At 50.8% G+C, this 22,593-nt stretch overlaps 1 protein-coding gene across 5 annotated transcripts in view; it reads left to right on the top strand.

The window, feature by feature from the left end:
* LOC147905350 (protein TIC 22, chloroplastic-like) overlaps positions 1–22,593 on the top strand; it is a 113,022-nt gene that overhangs the window by 29,690 nt on the left and 60,739 nt on the right. The gene's annotated exons all lie outside the window — the stretch shown is intronic.

Genomic DNA, 22,593 nt, shown 5'->3' with positions numbered 1-22,593 from the left:
CGCACATAAGCATAGCAGTCTTGGAATAGCTTTGGCCACCACAACCCACAGCGCATTATCTTTCTAGCAGTGGCCTCTGGTGCCATATGACCTCCCCCCATTCCTGAGTGAGCCTCCTGAAGGATGTCTTGTGTTTCATGAGGGAGCACACACCTCCTCAAAATGTGGTCCTTCCCCAACTTGTACAGCTGACCCGCGATCAGTTTGAAAGGAGCAGCCTGAAGAATCTGCCTCCGCTTTTGTGCTGGAGTTAACCCTTTGGAGAACTCCCCTGTAGACAACAAGTGTACAATGTTTGCATACCATGGGGGAAAGCTATCCACAGCAAACAGGCAGTCATCCTTTGGTACTGTGGCATCGACACGGAAGAGGCCCGCATCTGGAAGGTCATCATCAACTCCTATGGCTGCTTCACCTGAAGAGATCCTTGACAAGTGGTCTGCTGGTTGATGTAATCGGCCTGCTCTCACTAGGATGTCAAAGTCAAACTCTTGAAATAGAAGAATCCACCTACTCACCCTCCCCCCAAGCGTTGGTTTGTTCAGTAAGTACTTGAGAGCTTGATGATCAGTAATGATGATAAACTTACTGCCCAAGAGATAGTGCCGATACTTTGTCATGGCATAGACCATGCCCAAGCCCTCGCGTTCAGTGGTGCTATAGTTTCTTTCTGCTCCATTGAGTTGTCTGCTTGCAAAGTACACAGGTAGGTCGAGTTTGTGCTCTTCATCTGGTTGGGCCAATATCGCCCCAATGGCCAGCCCACTTGCATCTACATGCACATGAAAAATGACATCCCATTGAGGTTGCCGCAAGATGGGTGCCTTTACTAGACGATCCTTGAGGTTGTCAAACGCCAGTTGTTGAGGTGCCGACCAGTTGAAGGACTGCTCCTGCCGAAGGAGTTCCGTCAACGCCACCGCTATGTCGGCATAGGACCTGATGAATCTTCTATAATAACCCACATGTCCCAAAAAAGACTTGACTTCTCTGGGTGTGCGAGGAATAGGCAAGGTCAATATCACTTCCACCTTTGCTGGGTCTGTGGTCATTCCCTTAGCTGAGACGATGTGGCCAAGGAGGACCCCTCGCAAGGCGAGGAAGAAGCATTTGTCCGGATTCAAGCACAACCTAGCTTCTCTGCACTTATCAAAAACCCACCTCAACTTACTCATGTGATCAGTCTGAATAGCAGGTTCGAGGTGAGAAGCATTCTTACCATTGAACACAGAGAAGTCATCCAAGAATACCTCAAGGAACTTTCCGATGTTCTCTTGGAAGAGTTTGGTGACAAGACGTTGAAACGTGGCCGGTGCATTGCATAGACCAAAAGGCATCATCCGGTAAGCATAAGTTCCCCATTGGGTGACGAAGGTAGTCTTTAACTGATCTTGCTCTCGCACCCGAACCTAGTTATACCCACTGTATCCATCCATGAAGGAGTAGAGAGCATGACCAGCCACGGTTTCTAGCACCCTGTCAGTGAAGGGGAGAGGAAACCTATCCCGACGTGTGGCGGTATTCAAACTCCTATAGTCGACACAAACTCGGAGTTTTCCAGTCTCTCTTTTGGGTACCACTACGATGCCACTAAGCCATTCGGAGTAGTCAACAGGGTAGATCAACCCTGCTTGCTCCATCTTTTGAATATCGGCATGGACAGCCTTGCCATAGTTAGGATTCATGCGATATGGTCCCCTGATCACCGGCTCTGCTTCCGGATATAGATCGATGCGATGTTCCATGAACTCAGTGGGTACTCCCTTTAAATCCTTATATGACCAGGCAAAGACATCAACATACTCTTGAAAAAAATCAGACAATGCAGCAAGGAGATAGTCATGTTCCCAGACCCAACTGGCTACCTTAAGATGTCGCGGTTGGTCTTCTGTCCCTATGTTCAGATACCTCCAATCCCTGGCATGGTCAACCTGAGGTATGCTTCCTGATGTGGAGTTGTTCGGTTCTTCTACTCCCACTGCTGGGTGCGCAGGAGAATCATCTAGAGAAAAATTCCCCACTACTTCTTCCATCCAAGAGCTCGGATAGGACTGTTGGGTGTGTTCTGGAAATGGTTGAAATGTAGAGGCAACAATTGGGCCCATTCTCTTCTTTCCTTTTTGTGCTTGCTTGAGCATTCCTCTACATGGTAGTCCAACCACCTCGTATGTAGTGTCATGAACCTCCTGTGTCGTTGGGGAGTCAGCTTCTGACATATATAAGTCGAGTAGAACAAGGTCCGCGACATCTTCTTCTCCCTGTATGCTGTGGGCTTGCCTTGAAGGTCTGAAGTTCCAGACTCCAGTGTGAATGTGGACGGCTCCTTCAAATTGTCCGGCCTCTTGACCCCTCCTAGGTTGGTCAGATTGCATAATGGATTCAATAACCCTTCCAAGAGTCATTTCCGGTACCTCCTGCCTTTGAATGACATCAGTAAGTAGGTGGTCATCCTCTTCTTCTGCAGATCCATGAGTGTATTCTCCAATACCATCATTGTGCTCAGCCAGCCCATGATCTATGTGGTCATCTTCTTCTTCCATAGATTCATGAGTGTTCTCTTCAGGACCATCATTATGCTCCGCTCGCTCATCATCTTCTTGCATAGGATCCTCTTCCTCCTCTGTTGTGACCCCATGGTCATTTTCTTGGTGTGAGGCATCCATGTCGTGTGCATCCATTGCTTCCATTGCTGCTTCATGGTCTTGTCTTTGAGTCACCCTGGTGGCCTCCCCACCACTTGGTCTGGTACTTGCGGACATCATTCGCTGATACATGTGGGGATTATTAAGAAGGCCAAAAGGCATCCGTTCATACATGAGATCAGCCAAACCAGGTGGGGAAGAGGCTTCCTGGCTCACCTCTTGCGCATTCCGTGAAGTACCAAAATGGGCTTCAGGATCCTCTTCTAGACACAACTCCACCATGTTGATGGCTAAGGATCCCAAGGCCCCCATCCAATCCAAGATGACAGCTTCTTCCTCATCTGGTCTAGCATGTTCCAGCAAGTACGTCAAGCTCTCACCAACATCTCGTGCCGCTGTTACATCGGTTTCACCTTGGAAGGGTGAGTCCTCCACATAGGCCAACTCTTCTTCCTGTAGGGGCCAATCCCCAAGTGCCCATCGCTCCTCTTCCACCCCTTCTTCTTCTTCAAAATCCTCTTCCCCAAGTTCCATAGGTCGGTGGCGGGCCCTTCCAGTAACCATGTCTATTTCTAAGGATGTGGATCCCAAAGGTAGTCGAACTTCATCACTTGACCAATCTTGAATGGCCTTTGCTGAGCGTAACCATGGTCTACCAAGAAGTAGAGGATAAGTCTGCTCACCCTCCGTCATATTAAGTACAACAAAATTGGACAGGAATGTAACTCCCCCAATCTTCATGTGAACACCTTTTATAGCCCCCATAGGCTTCACCTTGCGTTGATCCGCCATGCGTACTTGGAAATGTACGTCAGTTGTCAATTTCAACTCATAAACAGAGATCTTGAGTGTATGTGCATTTCTCTACTCAACAATACATTGCCTGTGAGCCCTCTTCTCTCGGAAATTGGGCGGTCTGAGCGGGTGTTGAGGCGAAACTTAACTGGGACCGTTCCATCTTCACCGCTTCCCTCAGAAATTCTTGTAGTGAGGCATGCTCAGGAAGTTTGTCAACCAGCCTTATAGCAATGGTGGAGGGTAAAGCCTTCAAAAACCACCCCTTCATGACGGCGTCATTGGGTGGCACCGACATCTTTGCCGCCAAGACCCTCATCCTTGTATACATCTCAGAGATGCTCTCTCCAAGCTTCATGGTGTCAGTGGATAACTCTTGGACAATCATGTGTTCGAATTTTTCCAACTTGAAAGTGCGTAAGAATTCCTCCCTTAGGTCTGTCCACGTCTGGAAGTGGTCCGGAGGAAATTGACTGTACCATACATCCGCAGCATCCTCCAATGACGAGGGAAAGATGTGAAGGAACGCATGCTCATTCTCCACACCTTTAGCTCTACATGCTGTGAGGAACTTCCTCACATGAGCTTCCGCATCTTCATGGAGGTGGCCTTTGAACTTTTGAGTCTTCACGTGGACCTTGTTGAGTAGCTCGAGAAGTCTAGCTCTGTCTGGAGGACTGAGAACGGCCATTCCCACCCGAGAGGTTGGAGAGGGAGCCATCCCCACCCGAGAGGTTGGAGAGGATGCAAGAGTTGGAGGGAGTCCCGATGGAGCTGTAATGAGTGTTGGTGCTCTCGAGGAGGAGACCACCCCGACAACCCCTCCTATGGAGGACCACAATGGAGAAGTCACTACTGATGTAGTCATAGAGGAAGTGTACCCAGATGGTAGGGCGTAAGTGGGGGGTCTCGGTGTTGCAGAAGGAAAGGGTGAGAACATGGAAGATGTGGGGGTGAAAGAGGATGGGAGAGCATTTGGGAAAGAGAGGGACGGAGTTGAAGTCATGGATGAGTAAGCAGAAGGGAAGGAAGAAGGTGGTGGAAAAGGCAACACCGGTGTGGATGGAAAGGGAGATGAAACCATCATGGCAGGTAAAGGCATGGCCGGAGCAAAAGTACCCCCCAATGGAATAGATGTAGAAGAAGGATTAGCTAGGAGCCCGGAGCTATGCATAACAGATGAGGTAGCAGCTTGTCCACAAGAGGTTGAGGCGGGAGCAGATGGAGTCACCACTCCGGTAGAAGAGGTGGTTGATGAAGACATCGTTGCAGGAGGAGGAGAGGGGCTGCCTTGACCTTGATGAGTCCCTGAGGAGGCCTCGTCCTTAGTACCCTCTTCTTTCACCTGTTCTCCGCTTTGCACTTCTTCTTCTCCGGAGTCCGGATCTGACCACCAGGGTTCTTGTTGGTCCAAGTCAATGAGAGTGTCGATGAAGTTACTTGCTCTGGCTACTGCTCCAATGGGCTCACTTTGTGCTCGAGTTGAGGACTTCGCAAACTTACGTCGCACGTAATGCTTCTTGTACCTAGTTTGGTTTGCCGGAAGTCTTTTCTCCACTCTCCTCAAGTACCTCCTAGTTCTCTCACTAGCTCCTTCAAATGTTTCAGAACTACTCGGCATAAGACCTCTCTCTAGGACCCTAGATCACCACTTCACTCGTGCTACTCAACACCAGCAGTGTCCCACCGTGATCGCCATAAAGGTGGATCAACAGGTGGAGGTGGTGCGGAGTCAAATGAAGCAGATTCGCGAGGCGGAAGACCATCTCCAAGTTTCACATTCCAAGTTGCAGGACAACTTCCATGGGCTGCAAGATGAAAATGCTGCTCTCAAATCTCAATGTGAACATTACAGGTCTGGCTACCACAGGTATAAATCCAAATACGAGGACATCCGCAACCTCATGGACACAGTCGAGGAAGAGGCAAGGACCAGCCCCGGAACATCGGCACACCCACCACACCCACCCCCTCCCCCTCCCTGACCTTCATCCAGCAAGCAGTAGCTCCTGGATCTTTTAGTTCGGCATTTCTTTTTGCGAGCTCGGTCCCTTTGGATTCTGCAGTCTCATGTAAATAAGGAATTTTGGAGTTGTATGGCCATGAGCCAGTTTTTTTTTCAATTTTACAGTTGTAAGGCCATGAGCCCTTTCTTTTCAGTTTTGGGATATCAACCACAAGGTCACTTTCTTATTTGTAATTTATACTTAACTTTCTCTCACACAGATCCTCAGTCATTCACCGGGACGGTGAATGATAGTGGCGGGGGATCTGTTGTACTCAAAGTGTACTCAAAGTTTATGGCGACCCACCAAGAGTCACGTCATGATCACCTCAGCAACATGCCAAGTTGTTAGACCTTGGTCATACCTAGTCGCAGCGTGTTCACATGTGTTCACATCTTGGACGTGACATGGAACAGACTTGGACATGACTTGACATGGACATGACTTGGACATGACATGGACTTGACTTGGACATGACTTGACCTATACATGACTTGGGTATGGCGGAAGCAATACATGACTGAAGAGTGCCAAACCTCAACCTCACTCACCATGGTCAAAGTCAATCAGAGGGAAGTATGGCGCAATGGTACACGGGATACACCTGTTGGTGCACATGGGAAGCAGTCCAACAGTTAAGAGGCATAGGTGGTGCACCAACCCTCTCAACCACCTAGTGTCAGGAGCGCAGAGAACACATGGAGCACGGGATTCACTGACCCAGGACAGGCTGGAGTGTTGCGGAAGCCATCAAGGACAGAGCGGCCCACAAACGGTGGAATGGCTAAGGATGGCTAAGGGTGTAAGAAGACATCCAATAGGAAGAAGGAGTGGAGATTGGCAGCGGGGGGTGGAGCAGAGGAGGAGAAGGTGAAGAGGGGGAAAGGGGAAAGGAGGAGGGACATTCTCGTAGGGGCGAGAGGCGTGAGTGAAGGAGTGAGAGGCTAGAGTCAAGAGCTCGCCTCGTGTGTATCTTCTGGGAGTGTATCAGTCATCTTGCTTTCTAATGAGTTATGCTACTTCCCATCTCTACTCGCTACTCTAAAATCTCTTTTCGTTGTGTTCTCCTCCCCTCCTCTCCCTTCACCTGGTACAACGGACCTCTGTCATGTGGTTGAAGTTCTTGCTGTTCATGTCGAGGGATGGCTTTCATGATGTTGTTCCGCTTTGGTTTTCTTCTGCTCACATCACTTCAGCACTTGTACCGCTTGCACATAGTTGACACCATTTACCGCTTGCACATAGTTGACACCATCGACAAGCACTCACCTACGTACCATCAGTGACACTTATGGCACGTCTTACTCGCCTACCTGTGTACTTTGCAAGCAGCGGGGGGTTCTTTTCCACTCTCAGAGCTCCAGTGCCTCCTCTTCCGACCATGGGGGCTCAGATTACACCCCCTCCGCACGGAGACCACATTCAGAAGGGTCGGGTGGGCCAACGGAGATACAGAGCCCTTCGGTAACCACCCCTTCCCTCTCCCACGTTCGGGTTATGTTTAAACCTCTTCTTGATCCGAACCTCAAACTATCCTCCGTATTGACATCTTCCGAGATCCAGACCCTCAGTCTAACTGAGTTCGACAAGGTCATCTTCCCTCCGGTGGATGTGGAACTGTGTACAGGATTCATCAGATCTTATGACTATGTCACAGACACTTTTGAGTTCATGGGCTCCAGGCAGCTTCTCACACCCAATTTGGTCTCACAGTACATGGGGCTCCCTGCTCTCCCTATTCAGCCTCCTTCCGACAATTCACCACATCTCCTTTCATTCCTTTCACAGTGCAAACCCAACAGGAGGGGATATGATTGCAAAAAGGTTTTGGAAGGTGGAAGCAGAGAAGCAGTGATCACACGCTACTTCTTCACTCGCTTCTATTCAGCACCCGGGCATTACTACATCACGAAAGGTATCCGTCCTGCTCTCAATGCTCTCTTCACCATCACTCAGTATGATTTTGCATCCCTCTTTTATTCAACATTCCGGGCCACTGTTCGAAATCGCACACACCGAAGCACACACACTTGTACTTGTGGACCTCACCTCACCTACCTCTTGCACCAGTGGCGGGCTGCAACGCCTGCACTTTTTCCTCCACCTTCACATACTTCATCCTCTCCTCACACCGCCCACCCTCCGCTCCTATGATCCCCCACTTGAGATCAGCTCCACTGGCCCTTCGTGCGGCCCCAGCATCCTCGGCCTCTGCTGCATCAGTCTCTATCCTCTCTTCCTCTTCAGTCCCCATTCCCACTCTTGCTCCCCCCACATCTGCATCTCCAGTCCCCATTCCCACTCTTGCTCCCCCCACATCTGCATCTCCAGTCCCCATTCCCACTCTTGCTCCACCCACATCTGTAGCACAGGTTTCTGAGCCATTCCCTCTTGGGCCAGCCTCTGGAGCTTTGCCATCAGTTGCTCATGCAGGAGTCGCCTCTCCATCCATCCCCTTCGAGGTAGATTTTGATTTCCCTGATGATGTTCTTCCGGTCACTCCCCTGCCCTCCTCAGGTCTCACCCACCATGGCAGGACAATACCACTTACCTCACCCGCAGTCATGACCATTTCCCCTCCGATCATCTCATCAGGGTCAGTAGGGTGCAAAGATATGCACATTAACCCCCCAACTCAGGGGGATCCCTCGACAGAAGTTATGGCAGCAGGCACCTCTGCCTTGGAATCTCTTGATGGAGAGGCATCAGAACGACACAGGTTATTGAACTTGAATCTTACTTTGGGAGCCACTGGTGATGCGAAGACACCACCCCGGGTGTCTCGACGACTGACCCCTGAACCAAGTGTGGAGGCTGCTGAACAGGACTTACTGGAAACTCGACCTGGCGAGGTTATTTTTGCTGGGGGTAAGATACCTTTTCCAGCGGATTGTCCTCCACTTCCTCAAAATGATATGTTGGATACCTACTTCGCAACCTCCTTAGGAGATCTATTCACCCATGAGGCCCAAATAGACGAACAGAGCCAGGAACACAAACGGCTGCTGTATGCCTTAAAGCGGAAGCGGTCTCCTGTTTGCATGGAGGAGGAGGACCTGGACCAAATTTTCACACTTCCCTTGCAAGAGACAATCGCTTCCAACAAGAAGGTATCCCAAGCTCCAAGCTGTTACCTAGACATCGACACACTGGCTCTAGTGGCAGCTCTCGAGGACCCAGAGCAAGAGGGGATGAAAGCAGCCTTCGAGGAATATGGCGAACTTATTGACATGGCTGACCGAATGACCTACCGGGACAGGTATGCATGGGTTAAAAGGTCCCTTCATATGGCTCAGCGCATTATAGATGACAGCTTCATTCAGATGGGTGCCTCCCTCTTTAATACTACGGGTCAGGTTTGCAAGCTTCGGTCACAGAAGCAACACCTCCGCTTGGAACATGAGAAGCAGGTAGCCAGCATGCATAAAGAATGGGATACAACATTGCAAATGAAAGAAGCGGAGTGGGGAGCAATTCTACAGGCAAGGGAGGCTGCGTGGAAAACTCAGCACGACGAGTTTCAGCAATGTCTTGTCGCAAAGGAGGCAGAGTGGACAGCCACCAAGAAAGTTTTGGAGGACCATCATTCAGCCCAACAGGCTCAAATCCAGCGGGAGCTTGCCGCCCTACAGGACAGATACACCTCACTGGCTGCGGATAAGCATACTGTGGATCAACAGGTGGAGGTGGTGCGGAGTCAAATGAAGCAGATTCGCGAGGCGGAAGACCATCTCCAAGTTTCACATTCCAAGTTGCAGGACAACTTCCATGGGCTGCAAGATGAAAATGCTGCTCTCAAATCTCGATGTGAACATTACAGGTCTGGCTACCACAGGTATAAATCCAAATACGAGGACATCCGCAACCTCATGGACACAGTCGAGGAAGAGGCAAGGACCAGCCCCGGAACATCGGCACACCCACCACACCCACCCCCTCCCCCTCCCTGACCTTCATCCAGCAAGCAGTAGCTCCTGGATCTTTTAGTTCGGCATTTCTTTTTGCGAGCTCGGTCCCTTTGGATTCTGCAGTCTCATGTAAATAAGGAATTTTGGAGTTGTATGGCCATGAGCCAGTTTTTTTTTCAATTTTACAGTTGTAAGGCCATGAACCCTTTCTTTTCAGTTTTGGGATATCAACCACAAGGTCACTTTCTTATTTGTAATTTATACTTAACTTTCTCTCACACAGATCCTCAGTCATTCACCGGGACGGTGAATGATAGTGGCGGGGGATCTGTTGTACTCAAAGTGTACTCAAAGTTTATGGCGACCCACCAAGAGTCACGTCATGATCACCTCAGCAACATGCCAAGTTGTTAGACCTTGGTCATACCTAGTCGCAGCGTGTTCACATGTGTTCACATCTTGGACGTGACATGGAACAGACTTGGACATGACTTGACATGGACATGACTTGACATGGACATGACTTGGACATGACATGGACTTGACTTGGACATGACTTGACCTATACATGACTTGGGTATGGCGGAAGCAATACATGACTGAAGAGTGCCAAACCTCAACCTCACTCACCATGGTCAAAGTCAATCAGAGGGAAGTACTGGCGCAATGGTACACGGGATACACCTGTTGGTGCACATGGGAAGCAGTCCAACAGTTAAGAGGCATAGGTGGTGCACCAACCCTCTCAACCACCTAGTGTCAGGAGCGCAGAGAACACATGGAGCACGGGATTCACTGACCCAGGACAGGCTGGAGTGTTGCGGAAGCCATCAAGGACAGAGCGGCCCACAAACGGTGGAATGGCTAAGGATGGCTAAGGGTGTAAGAAGACATCCAATAGGAAGAAGGAGTGGAGATTGGCAGCGGGGGGTGGAGCAGAGGAGGAGAAGGTGAAGAGGGGGAAAGGGGAAAGGAGGAGGGACATTCTCGTAGGGGCGAGAGGCGTGAGTGAAGGAGTGAGAGGCTAGAGTCAAGAGCTCGCCTCGTGTGTATCTTCTGGGAGTGTATCAATCATCTTGCTTTCTAATGAGTTATGCTACTTCCCATCTCTGCTCGCTACTCTAAAATCTCTTTTCGTTGTGTTCTCCTCCCCTCCTCTCCCTTCACCTGGTACAACGGACCTGTGTCATGTGGTTGAAGTTCTTGCTATTCATGTCGAGGGATGGCTTTCATGATGTTGTTCCGCTTTGGTTTTCTTCTGCTCACATCACTTCAGCACTTGTACCGCTTGCACATAGTTGACACCATTTACCGCTTGCACATAGTTGACACCATCGACAAGCACTCACCTACGTACCATCAGTGACACTTATGGCACGTCTTACTCGCTTCTCGCACCAGTGGCCCTAGGCCTCCGGTAATACTTCCGGAAGTGTTAGGAAACCCCCCCCCCCTCAGACAGGGCCGGAGAAGATGACCCCCAAGTAAGTGTATGAGGATACGATCTCAACTGGTTTACCACCCAAAGTAAAAGTAAACTGTTTCCGTTGCATGTTTGCTCGAGAGGTGTTAAAGATCATGACCTTGGTCTTGCCAAGGTTGACCTCCAAATCATGGGATAAACAAAAAGCCTGCAGTGCATCCAGGTGTCGCTGGAGCCCCTCGGGTGTGGACGACAAGAGTGCCACGTCATCTACATAAAGAAGAATCCTGATGATGATCCCGGCAAGTGAGCAACTAGTCCCTCCGAACGTCCCCATGAAAGTCTCAAGCTCATCGATGTAGAGGCCAAACAGGGTCGGTGATAAGGGACAACCCTGTTTGACCCCTATGGTACTTAGGATCTCATCTGTCCAACTTGCGCCTGTACGAACTCGGCCTGAGACTCTCTCATACAGTGCCATGACTGCCCAGATGATCTCCTGATCAAATCCCAGTGTCTATAGGCGTGTGATAAGACGAGCTCGAGGTACTGTGTCAAAGGCTTTGCGGAAATCCACAAAGCAATAGTATACCCTCTCCTTCCGTGATCTGGCCTCCTCAATGACACTCCTGATTGTGAGTATGTGATCCATAGTCCCATGGTCTCGCCTGAAACCGGCCTGACCATCTGCTCTGAGCCCTCTCATCTTTGCGAACAGGCTGACCGATGCATCCAATACAGTTGCATAGATCTTGGACATCACATGTCCAATCATGATAGTCATGTAGTTACTCGGGTCCATGGGATCCCCTACCTTGTGGATGGGGGTGATGGTGTTGAGTGTCCAAGTGTGGGGGAAGCCAAGGCAAACAGCATCATTGAATAGCTTTGCTAGGATCAGGGCTAACGTGTCGATCCCATATGCGATAAACTCAGTGCATAGCCCCTCGTGATCCTTAGCTCGGCCATTGTGCAGTTTCAATGTCGCGTCCTTGACTCCCCCTCTGGTGAACAACGTGCAAGTGGTGGGACGAGGTGTGTGTATGAGGTCTGGAGTGGGCTGGTGTGGGACATCATATAGATGGTGTGCATACGTGTGCCAGACTCTCGTGTCGGTGAGGGGTGATGGGGACCTACGCTCAAGGAATCTCTGCCAAAAATCCTTAGAGTTGTTGCTGTACAAGATGTGCAGCAGCTCCTCGTCATTTTGATGAAGAAAAGCCTGCTTCTTCCGACATACAAGCCTTGCACTCCGCATCGTACCAATTTTTGCAGGATACAGAACCAAGAGGTGGTGGTCTAGTGGACCGTGTGGTGTGGGGAAAGATTTGGAGGGAAGCCTCGTGGAGTGTGCGACTAATCAGGGTAGCACGGTCCTCTATGAGTGGTATGATCGATGTAGGTTAGGAGTCTGTTTAGGCGTCCAGAGTAGGCTGGTGAGAGTTTGTGATCAAAGTGTATGTCGTGGTAGGTGTCGTGCTTCCTATATGGTGTGGCTAAGCATGGGGTGGCGATAGTGAAGAATAGGTATGTGTGATCAGCTCCTGGAGGGAGTGGTGCTATGGTGAAGTCGGTGATACATGAAGTGAAGGTAGGGGATCCCATGCTGTAATCTACTACACTAGTGCCCCCCCTGTGTGGGAAGCAAGTAAAACCACCTAAGGAGGGCCATAGGTCGAGCCCGTTGTAGATGATGAGATCATGCATCCTGCCCAAATCAAGGAGCACGTGTCCATATGGTGTAACAGGCTCGTGTCGGTCCGATGAGGTCCTAGTCATACTTGCTCCGTCTAGGTCCATGTCTGGCAGCATGATAGAGTCATCTCGAAAGTCCAGGAGTGGTGCATGTCGTGTACGCATCCTGGCGTTGAAGTCCCCAACAAGGAGAACTTCCCTGCGGGCTGAAAGGTTTGGGATATCCTGATGTAAGGGTGCATATGGCGATGTCTCACCCTCTTCTCGTGCTACTGTGGCGAAGTGGGATGTGTCTGGTGGGAAGTAGCATATTGCTATGAAAAGGTCACGGGTGTCTGTGAGTCGGATCCGGATCCACATGAATCGGGAGTGTGCGTCCTTCCTCTCAATGGAGATGGCTCCAGCGAGGGAAGACCTGTACAATATTGTGACCCCGCTTGATCCTCGGACTCCTCCTGTATCCCTCGTCTCATCCCTGAAGGTTGACTCCCATGTGTAGCCACTGACTATCGGTAGTGGACGCTCTGGGCTCTGGTGTGTCTCCGTGTAAAAGACTATGTCTCGTCGTGTATAAGACTCCGAGAAGTTCCCTGGGTCTGACCATAAGATGCCATTACAGTTCCAAATGGTGCAGTCTAGGGTCTCAAAACCTGAGTCTCATAGGCCCCGTCCCCCTAGGGGGTACGGGTGGGAGCCTGACGGGTGCCGTTCAACAACCTACCATCTCGGACCACGGCCCATTTCCCCTCCTTGCGGGCAACATCCTGCTGCTGCAGAAGAACTTGTCGCTCCTCAATCTGTAGTGGTGTCAAGTCCTCGTCCATGGACAGGGTGGGATGCTCTCGTAGAGAGGCTCGACGTCGGAGTGTCGCTAGTCGAGCATGTGAATCTCTGAAGCGAATGACTAGGGGCTGCTCTCGGTTGGGATCTCTCCCAACACGCCATGCTCCCTCTATGCCATGGTCGGGGACCCCCATGGTGGTGGTCACAAAGGTAATCGCCTCCTCCATGGGCGTCGTAGTGGTGCTGGTGCTGTCTCGCGTGATCCCTCGTATCCGGATGTTGAGGGCCTTCGAAGCCGTCTGCTGCTGCTCTTGTACGGCAGCTGAAACGGTTGCCTTTGCGGGCTCCCGTTTTGCCACGTCCACCCATCTAGTCGTCTCTGCTATAGCCGACTGTATCGTGGCTATCTGTGCCTCCATCTCTGTGACTAGGGTCCCTCCAGGCGCTGCTCTAAGGGTCCCGAGCTCCTCTCGAAGCTGTGATGTCGTGTCTAAGTCCCTGGATAAGGGTGCCCTGCTTGTGTATAATCCAAGCCTGCTCTTGGGTGTATCGGGCCCGCTCTTGGGTGTGATGTGTCAGCTCTGCCTGACGAGCTCGGATGCTGTGTATCTCAGCCAATAGGGAGTCCCAAGCATCTGGTGGGGGCCTAGGATGTCCTGGTCCAGGTGGGAACTGGATCTCGAGAGGGGTTGGAATGAAGGTGGGCTGCTGAGGTTGTACTGAGGGTGGGGACAATATGATCTGGGCGGGGGAGTGATATGTAGGAGTAGCGAGGTCAGACGAGGTGATGAAGGGTGGCTGACTGAGAGGTAGAGGTGATACGAGGGGAAAGTATTGTGGAGCCGTGGCTGATGGGGCTAGTGGTGAGGCTACTGGAGAGGAGACCTATGATGATGATGCAAGAGAGGGGGAGGAGAAAGGTGGCGTAGATGATGAGGCGGATGATGGTGGTAACCATAGAGGTCGAGGATGTGGTGAGCGGCATGGGCTTTGGGTGGGCCCCTTTCTTTTGGGCCGCGGTGCTGTCCACTGTCAAACCGCTCCGGTTGCTGCGTTTGTTGAAGTCCTCCAGATTGAGTTGCTTTTGTGTTTTCGCCTTGTCACCGTTCCCCTTCCCCATCTCCACGCGTATGCAGATATGGATCGAGGGGTCTCCCGCCTAGTCTCCTGTCCTCATCCCCCTGTTCCTTTCATTATGGGGGCAAAGAAGGGACTGCAGGAGGTCGAAGTTTCTTTTTTTTTTTCTCTCTTTTCCCCCCCCCCTTTTCTTTTTTTTAAAAAAAGAGAGAAGGGGGGGGGGTGGCTTTAGAAGAGGGCTTGAAAAATTATGGAAGGGAAACAACTTAGTAAGCAAAGCAATACTTATGTTTCTCATCAATACCCAAGCATAGAGGCGTAAGAACTGGGAGAAGGCGAAATGGTGAGGGATTGGTAAAAGAGAGGGAGGGGGCATGAATGCAACCCACAAGATTTTCCCTGCTACCTACAAATAGTCAGGCAGCTAGATGGGCTGCCTTGGGCACACAACCGTGTAGGGTGGAAGAAAGAGAGAGTGGAAAGGGGCGAGGGGAGAGGTTGAACTTGGGACGGGGGAGAAAAAAGAAAGCCTAGCACCAGTTCGGCACACAGAAACTTCCAGTTGGTAGCGCAACAACCAAGGGCTGGAGGAGCCAGAAAAGAAGGGTGGGGGAGAAGAAAGGGAGGGAGGCGGAGTCGTGGATGCTGAAAAGTGTTGGCCCTTGATTACCCACCTACGAGGAGGTAGGCGAACAATGGTAACCTGAGTGCTTCACTGAGGAGCTAAGTGGCATGACCCCGAGTACCCATGAAAAGCAAGCGAAGGCCATGCCATGTGACCGATCCTAGGGTGTCAATGGGGGGGGGGGGGGCATGGGGTGGGGCTAGTCTTGAGTTTGATGTAGAGTGGGCTTTTCACTTGCCCTCTTGTTGGGTTTGTAGTCAGAGTTTGCACCTCAAGTGTATGTGTCTCTAGTTGTGTGTGGACTGCAGCTATGGTTGTTTGTAACAGGCCGAGGCCTTTTGGTAACACATGTATTCGTTTTTGCATCTCGATTATGCATTAAATTCTTGTAAAATGACTTGTATTTCCCTTGTGCACACTCATCTACTCATCTTCAAATGGTTTCGCCCATGCAGTATAAACCCTCATGATAGTTCTAGAGGTCGAACTTCTGCACCTAAGCACCGAGTAGGTCTGGCTCACCAAGCAACCTAGAGTTGCAAGAGAGGGCATCTACCACTGAGACCATAGCATTGTTCACATCTGAGCACATGCTTGACTGGTCAACTGAGGGGTGAGAGGAAAAGACCGTCAACATTTGGTGATCCTACTAGGGAATGATGTGCTAAAAGAACGAGTGCGAAATTGAGTCGATTGAGCATAGCACTGTATAGGATTGAGTGCATAGACATTGAGAGCAGCAATTCATGCTAACAGGTGACGAGCTACGGTAGTTTCTTAGATTAGCATATTTCTATAAAAGATACATCCGAGTGTTTGAGGACGATTTACGGTGTTTGAAGACCTGTCTGCTTGGAGAGACACCAAAGGTACCCGGCCAGGACAGAAGAACACCTGAGCTGAGGCGAAAGGAGTTGGCAAAATCCAGCTATGGAAGTTGGAACGAAATCGGAACCAAGGATAGACAATCGAGGGTGATGAGTGGGAGTAGCAGAGGCCACCTAGCAGAGCGGGGAGCTTGAGAATAGCGAAGGCCTGGCTTGCACATGATGACGCGGCAACTCTACTACACCGATACCAAAAGCGAGCGACGAGGTGACAACTAACTACTACACTGACAGCCAGTGGATTGTAACCACACGCAGCAGGACTTCACATGGGGGAGGTGGCATGGCCTACGGAGGGCAGGCACACTTTATCCGTTGACCCAGTCTCTTCGGCATACAAGATCCTAAACCAACATGTCTCTAGGACTGAAGCATATGATGCATCACCCCCCTTCCATGTGCGCCCTTTGACTTCGCCAATGGATAGTATTTGGGAGACAGTGTCTAACATCACTGTTTGGAACATCTGGATTGCCCACCACGGTCAGGTGATGGGAGCCCATCAGGTCTCTTGGCGGCACCCTCATTACCATCTAATAGGACATCATATTCACCCTGCACACCATTTGGGAGAGCGGTACTCCAGGTTCCAGAGTGACCACCACAAGAGGGAGCGTTTTTGCAAGGCTTGGCCTGTAGGCATTTTTCACATCAGTACCACGAGATATTTGCTAGATGTATAGACCACCGCCCTATTTGTTAGCCCCTGTTATAGAGACTCCCTAGGCAGTGAGCCGGGTTCTCTAGAAAGTGTGTCGGTTTCTTTGTGACAACTAGTTTTTTCTATAGTGATTTTCGAGCTTTAATAGTTCTATTATGTAGAGAAAAAAACAGTACTTCAGGGACGTTTGGTGAGATGGTGCTATTGCTATAGGAGTTCAACTTCACAATCCTTCATAAGGCAGGTAGGTCCCATGTAGGGGTAGACTGTTTATCACGGCGGCTGCCTGTCTCAGATGACAATCAAGGAGTGATAACTGAGATTTCAGATGCATATTTGTTTGCTATGGATTTTTCTTAAACCAAGTATGATGAAATGCTTCAGTACTTGTCACAAGGCACATTTCCTGAGCAAATGCCCTGAGACAAATGCAGTTGGTTGGCTCTGAAAGCTTGGAAATATACTTTGATTAGTGGTCAACTATATCACCAAGGTACAGATGGTGGAGTATTACGCCGTTGGGTCTTGCTGCATGAAGGAGCAATGGTAGTGAACGAGCAGCCTATGGATAAAGTAGGATAGCTAGGTGCCCAAGCAGTCATCAAGGGAACTCAGATTACCATGGACTCAGACGTGCAATTGGTTGACAAGGGAACTCAGACGTGCAACTGGTTGTGGCACGTCTCAAAGGCAAAAACGCAATGACCGAAGATACCATGGAGTCCGTAAATGATGAGCAACTACATGCAACAACTGTAGTGAGTCAATGTCAAGGGGGAAACAGTTATCCGCCATGTGCTTGAAAAGTGCATAACTAGGTATCTATGAAGCCGGGACAACATCTGAGTAGTCGGATGAATTGGAGCCTATCTGGTTCCGTGACACTGCTCAAGATGTTTTAATGCTGTCGATACCTTGAAAGGCATAACAGGGTGAAGGAATTAATCAATTGTTCCTTTTTTAATGTCATCTTACCTGTGATGTTATAGTGGTCAATTGGCGCTAGCTTGGACCTTGTCCCCTATCTGTACCTTCTTCTATGTAGCGCGGAGCTGGATTCCTCGATAAGCTCTCCTGTAAAACAGGAGAGAGCATATGGCTTATGAGAAGAAGGTTGTGGCCTTTTATGAGATGAACTTGACTTTGTGAACACAGAATAGAAGAAGTTGAAGGCCAAGCTCGATAGTCTCTAGGGAACCTACACGAGGCTACAGGAGGAGCATGCAGAAGTGACCCGCCAACTTCACAAGACCCTAGCATAGCTGGCGCAAGCCCAGAGCACGGTGGCCACACAGGGACGATTCCTAGCAGCAAACCAAAAACGACTCTAGACAAGGCCCTTGTCTAGTGTACTACCATAATTGCTGAGACTCGCTAGCTGCACCAAGAAAATGCCACCCTCCAAGTGAAGGTGGCTACTCTAGAACAGATCTAGGCCTTTCTGCAACAACGGTTAAATGCCCATGAGGAGCACGTCAGCACGTTGGCCTAGCGTTGAGGGCCAGATGATGACAAGGGCGGGGCCTATAGGCTGGGTGGTTCCCAGTTTCTTGATGGGGTGCCAAGACTGGTACTTCGACCATCTCAGCAAAAGCCATTTGGTCTAAGACCACCGCAACTATGAAGGGCCAGGCACCAACCAACAAATAGGCGACAGACTTTGATGAGAAGACTACGGCACAGCTTCTATTGTTTCTGGGTCTTGAGCCTCGACATGTACCCTTCATATTTGCAGGATCTTCTTTCCTTGTTGGGTGGAATAGGTACTCAAACTTCTCCACCTCATTTTGTCAAGATAACCATTCAAACATCCTTAGGACATTCACCTAAAGCCGAGCCCCTACCTATTGCACAAGAAGTTTTGCTAGTTTTACATGATGTGCACATCCCCAACGGCATTTTGCACTCTGTACTATATAGGTCTCGTTTCCAGGTATCCTATAGAACTCTAGAATTGCCTACAATAGAGGCAATTGGGCCCCGGCGAGCTCTATTTGATTCCTCATGGCCCTTGCATCAAACAGAACAGCTAGGTGACCTGCCACCCGAAGTCTCCATCCACGATCGGGCTTGGCAACAAAAGACAGCCCAGCACCGGAACGTGACATTCAAGACCGAGCACCAGGCGCTCATGCAGTAGGTCAATGACTTACCCAGGCTAACCATGGATACTTTGCCTGTGTACTACACAAAGTTGCTGAAACTAGTTGAGTAGTTAATGGGATCGATAGTCAGAGAAGCCATGAACAGCCCATGTGCTTGATGTTTGGCGAAGTCCGATCGCTTGGCGGGTCTCCAAGCAGGCTGAGCCCCCTTCACAGTTCAAATGCTACAGGTTTAAATTTGAGGAACTTGGCATTGTAGACCCAGATGTCGATCTCATTGCTAAACAATGGGCAGAGCATTGGTTGCAACCTTCACAAAAGGAGCTGGTCGACATCAGCTCTCTTTACCCTTGGCCTCGACCACCAGCTCCTGGACAACCTGGTTTCTTTTATAGGCTGGTCTTGCCCAGCCCATCAGAGGCACCTCGTCCCTCTACGGCTCTCAATTGCACCAGCCACCATTGTCCTTGCATTGGTAGCATCCCAACTCCCAAGAGGCGCAAAGCTAGTTTTGAGTCTCGGCACCCAGAAGCCCTCCATCTGGCCTGCAAGTTTTAAACAATGGCTAGTCTGAGTCAATGTAGACTCGTGAGGACACGGCTCACTTAAAGCCAAGGCAAAATGTTGGCCCTTGGTTACCTGTCCAACTCGTAATTCAACTGCTACCACCAAGGAGCCAAGCGGCGCCACCCTGAGTACCCCGGAAGATCAAGCAAAGGCCATGCTATGTGGCCAATCGTTTTGTGCAGCTTGTGCAGGGTTCCAAGGTCAATTTCGGGAAGCGGTTGTTGGAATTGATATTCTAGATTCCTAGGGTTCTTAAGTCTTGAGTCTGATGTAGAACAGGCTTTTCTTTTTTTTGCCGAAAAAACAGTGCTGATTATATTACTTCAAAAAAACAAGATACATGAGGTCAGTTTTGCAGCTGACGGGGCTGCGTTCACAAATCGGACGCAGCCCTAAATGGAAACAAAAAGCTCTCTCTCACGGAGGGATCAGGCGGGTGTGAATAAACAGCTAGAGAGGTGGTGAATAGCGCCACTGAAGGCCCTGAGAAGTATGCTCGAAGAAGAGGCCCTGCGACGTGCGTATCCCAATCTCGGAGGAAACGTCTCCGCTTCTCCTGGCCAGCTCGGGAATCTCCCTGTATCTGGTCCCACTGGCCTCTGAGTGTGTATAATCTCACTCCAGATGTCGGCCATGACGTGGGCAGTCGAAAGAGAGGTACCATCGAGGATCTGCGCGCAGCGCGAGGTCCAAATGTGCCAACCAGCGATGCTGCTAATAATCTCCCAGACTGGTTGCCTCTCCTGAGATCCTGTGTCTGCCTCTGCCAGGTGCGGCGGGATGCCCTCGAGCGGCCCCCAAGTCCCCTGTGTGATAAGGAACATGGGGTCCTGCAGGTCTGCCTCGAACAACTGATGAAAGCCAGGTGTGGTGTTGCACCAGCAGAACGTGCCCCAGTTGATCAAACCTAGCTCCGGTGCTGCGCGAATAAGGATCCCGAAGGTCCACCTCCACACTTCCTGGGCGCGAGTGCAGCTCCATAGGCAGTGTTTTGGTGACTCCTCGTCCTCATGACAAATCTGACAAAGTCCATCCTGACCAATCTGCCGCAACCAGCTCCCCACTGGGAGACCCTTGTGGGCGAGTAGCCAAAGGAAGTAGGAAATCTTCCGCGGCCGCCAGCTCTCCCACAAGGCCTTCCAGAAGGCCTGCAAAAATAGCCTGGAGATACCCTGAGCATACCAACTGGGCCGCTAGGTGGGCGGGCGGCTCTGCATCCTCCCGAGAACTCTCCTGCCCAATGTCGTGAGATGCCCCTTCCCATAAGGGCCACCTCCTCGATGTGGCTGTCCTCTAGCATAAGAGTGGACTGGAGCCAGTCCCTAATGGCTGATCTGGAGGGAGAGTGTCCAATGACTCTGCCATAGACGGAAGTGAGGGCAAAGTCATTGGCAACCTGTTGTACCCGAGACGACTGTTGCTCTGTCAAGATCACGCGGTAGGCATCTGGAGAGGGAGGGTCCGGCTGGGCCTCCGGTTCCGGGCAGGGAGCCGCCATACCGCCAAGACAAACTGCGAGACCTCCGATGAAGAAGAGGCTGCCACCAAAAAGGGGGGAGATAGACGAGGGATGGAGCCTGGGTGTGACGGAGGAGGATAAGGCGAGGCGAAGCGAGGCGGGCGGAGGAAGCGGAGGCGATGGCGGGGGCGGAGGGCGGAAGGCGGAAGGGGGCGGAGGGCGGAGGCGAGAGCGGAGGGCAGAGGTCGAAGGCGAGGGAGAGGGACGGCGGCGGAGGCGAGGGCGGGGGGGGAGGGACGAGGGCGAGGGGCGAGGGCGGAGGGGCGGAGGGGTGAAGGGCGAGGGCGGAGGGCGGGGGGGTGAAGGGCGAGGGCGGAGGGCGGGGGGGTGAGGGGCGAGGCGGAAGGGCGGAGGGGCGAGGGGCGGAGGGGCGAGGGGCGAGGCGGAGGGGCGAGGCGAGGGGCGGGGGGGTGAGTTGCGAGGGGGCGAGGGGCGAGGGGTGAGGGCGTGGTGGCGGGGCGAGGCGAGGGGCGAGGGGTGTGAGGCGAGGGCGAGGGGGGTAAGGCGAGGGCGAGGGGGGGCGAGGGCGAGGGAGTGAAGCGGAGGAGGGTAGGGAGGTAGAGGCTACGGAAGGAGGGGGGAGGGCTCGCAGGAGCAGCTAACTCAAATAAATCATCTAGGTAGAACGGGCTTTTCACTAGCCTTCTTGTTGGTTTTAGAGTCAGAGTCCGTGTGCAGCCTTGGTGTCTGCGTCTCCGCTCCACCTATTTTTTCTGCCCTCCCCTTTGAGGTCGTTTTTGTTGACAGTCATTTCCTCTCACCCCTCAGTTGACCAGTGAACCCTGCTCTTGGATGTGAACAGTACTAGTGCTTGGGTAGTAGATGCCCTCTCTTGCACTCTAGGGTTGCTTGGTGCACGGGACCTACCTGGTGCTTGGTGCATAAGTTAGACGTCGAGAACTATCAAGGGGGTTTGTGTGGCATGGGTGAAATTGTATGAAGACGGGAAGATGGGCTATAGGAAGGCCCACCTGACAACAACACAAGGGACTTAGAAGTTTTTTTGCACAGATTCTAAGATGGTACATCCATACGATTTTCATCTTGTAATGATTTGGATCTCTGCAGGTTTCTTGTGTTTTATGGGTTGTGCTTCTGTATGGATTTTGATTACTTGTTGCGGGATCAATTCACCAATGAACATTGGTAGGGGTGAATGCTGTACTTTGGGTTTGTATGCTAATTTGGCCCTTTGGTTTTTCAATTTATTACCAGTAGGTTTGTGCAAACATTCTCTTCTCACTAGGAGTATGAGGATAATTTTTGCTTGCCATTGAGCCACCACGCACAACTCTGGAATATCTTTGGTTGGTTTGGATGGCAGGTCACCAGTGTTGTTGGGGTGTTGGTCAGGACCCAGCGAGAGTGTCATTTATCCATCCTGTCAAAGATGAAAGCAAGCCAATGGTATGAAAAAGTGGCACCATAGATGGTTCTATCAGGATAGGCAACTCATAGATGTAGAACGTTTGCTACAATGATGCAAAAAGTACCTCTCAGGGTGATTGGTGGTTCTGAATGTGTGGAGTAACATTTCATGTTCACTCTAACTCTCCACGTCAGAAGATAGCTAGGTGTTTGGACTAGAGTTTGAATTTGAGATGTGAAATGAATTTGAGGTGCCATTTCCATTCGGTTGGCTTTCCAATTTGCTTCTAGGATGGCAGTTCAAGTTTATTGCTGTGCTTTCATCTGCTTATTGGTCTTCACAGCAGGAACTCACTGCTTACAGGTCACATAACAATGAACATCCTCAAAACAGATTTCTTCAGCTTCTTGCCATTGTCTTCTTCCAATCCTTGAGGTTGCAAAATTGTCCCAATAGCAGAAAATTTAAGATCTTTAAATACAGAGCACAGTCTCTGCTTGGATCCCTGCAATGTGTTATGCATTGATCTTG

Source organism: Dipteris shenzhenensis, chromosome 1 (genome assembly GCF_047967505.1).
Source record: "Dipteris shenzhenensis isolate YYH24624 ecotype China chromosome 1, Dip_SZ_1.0, whole genome shotgun sequence".
NCBI classification, from domain to species: domain Eukaryota; kingdom Viridiplantae; phylum Streptophyta; class Polypodiopsida; order Gleicheniales; family Dipteridaceae; genus Dipteris; species Dipteris shenzhenensis.
Note: the sequence above shows the minus strand (reverse complement) of the source record. Positions and strands in the feature narration are given on the sequence as shown.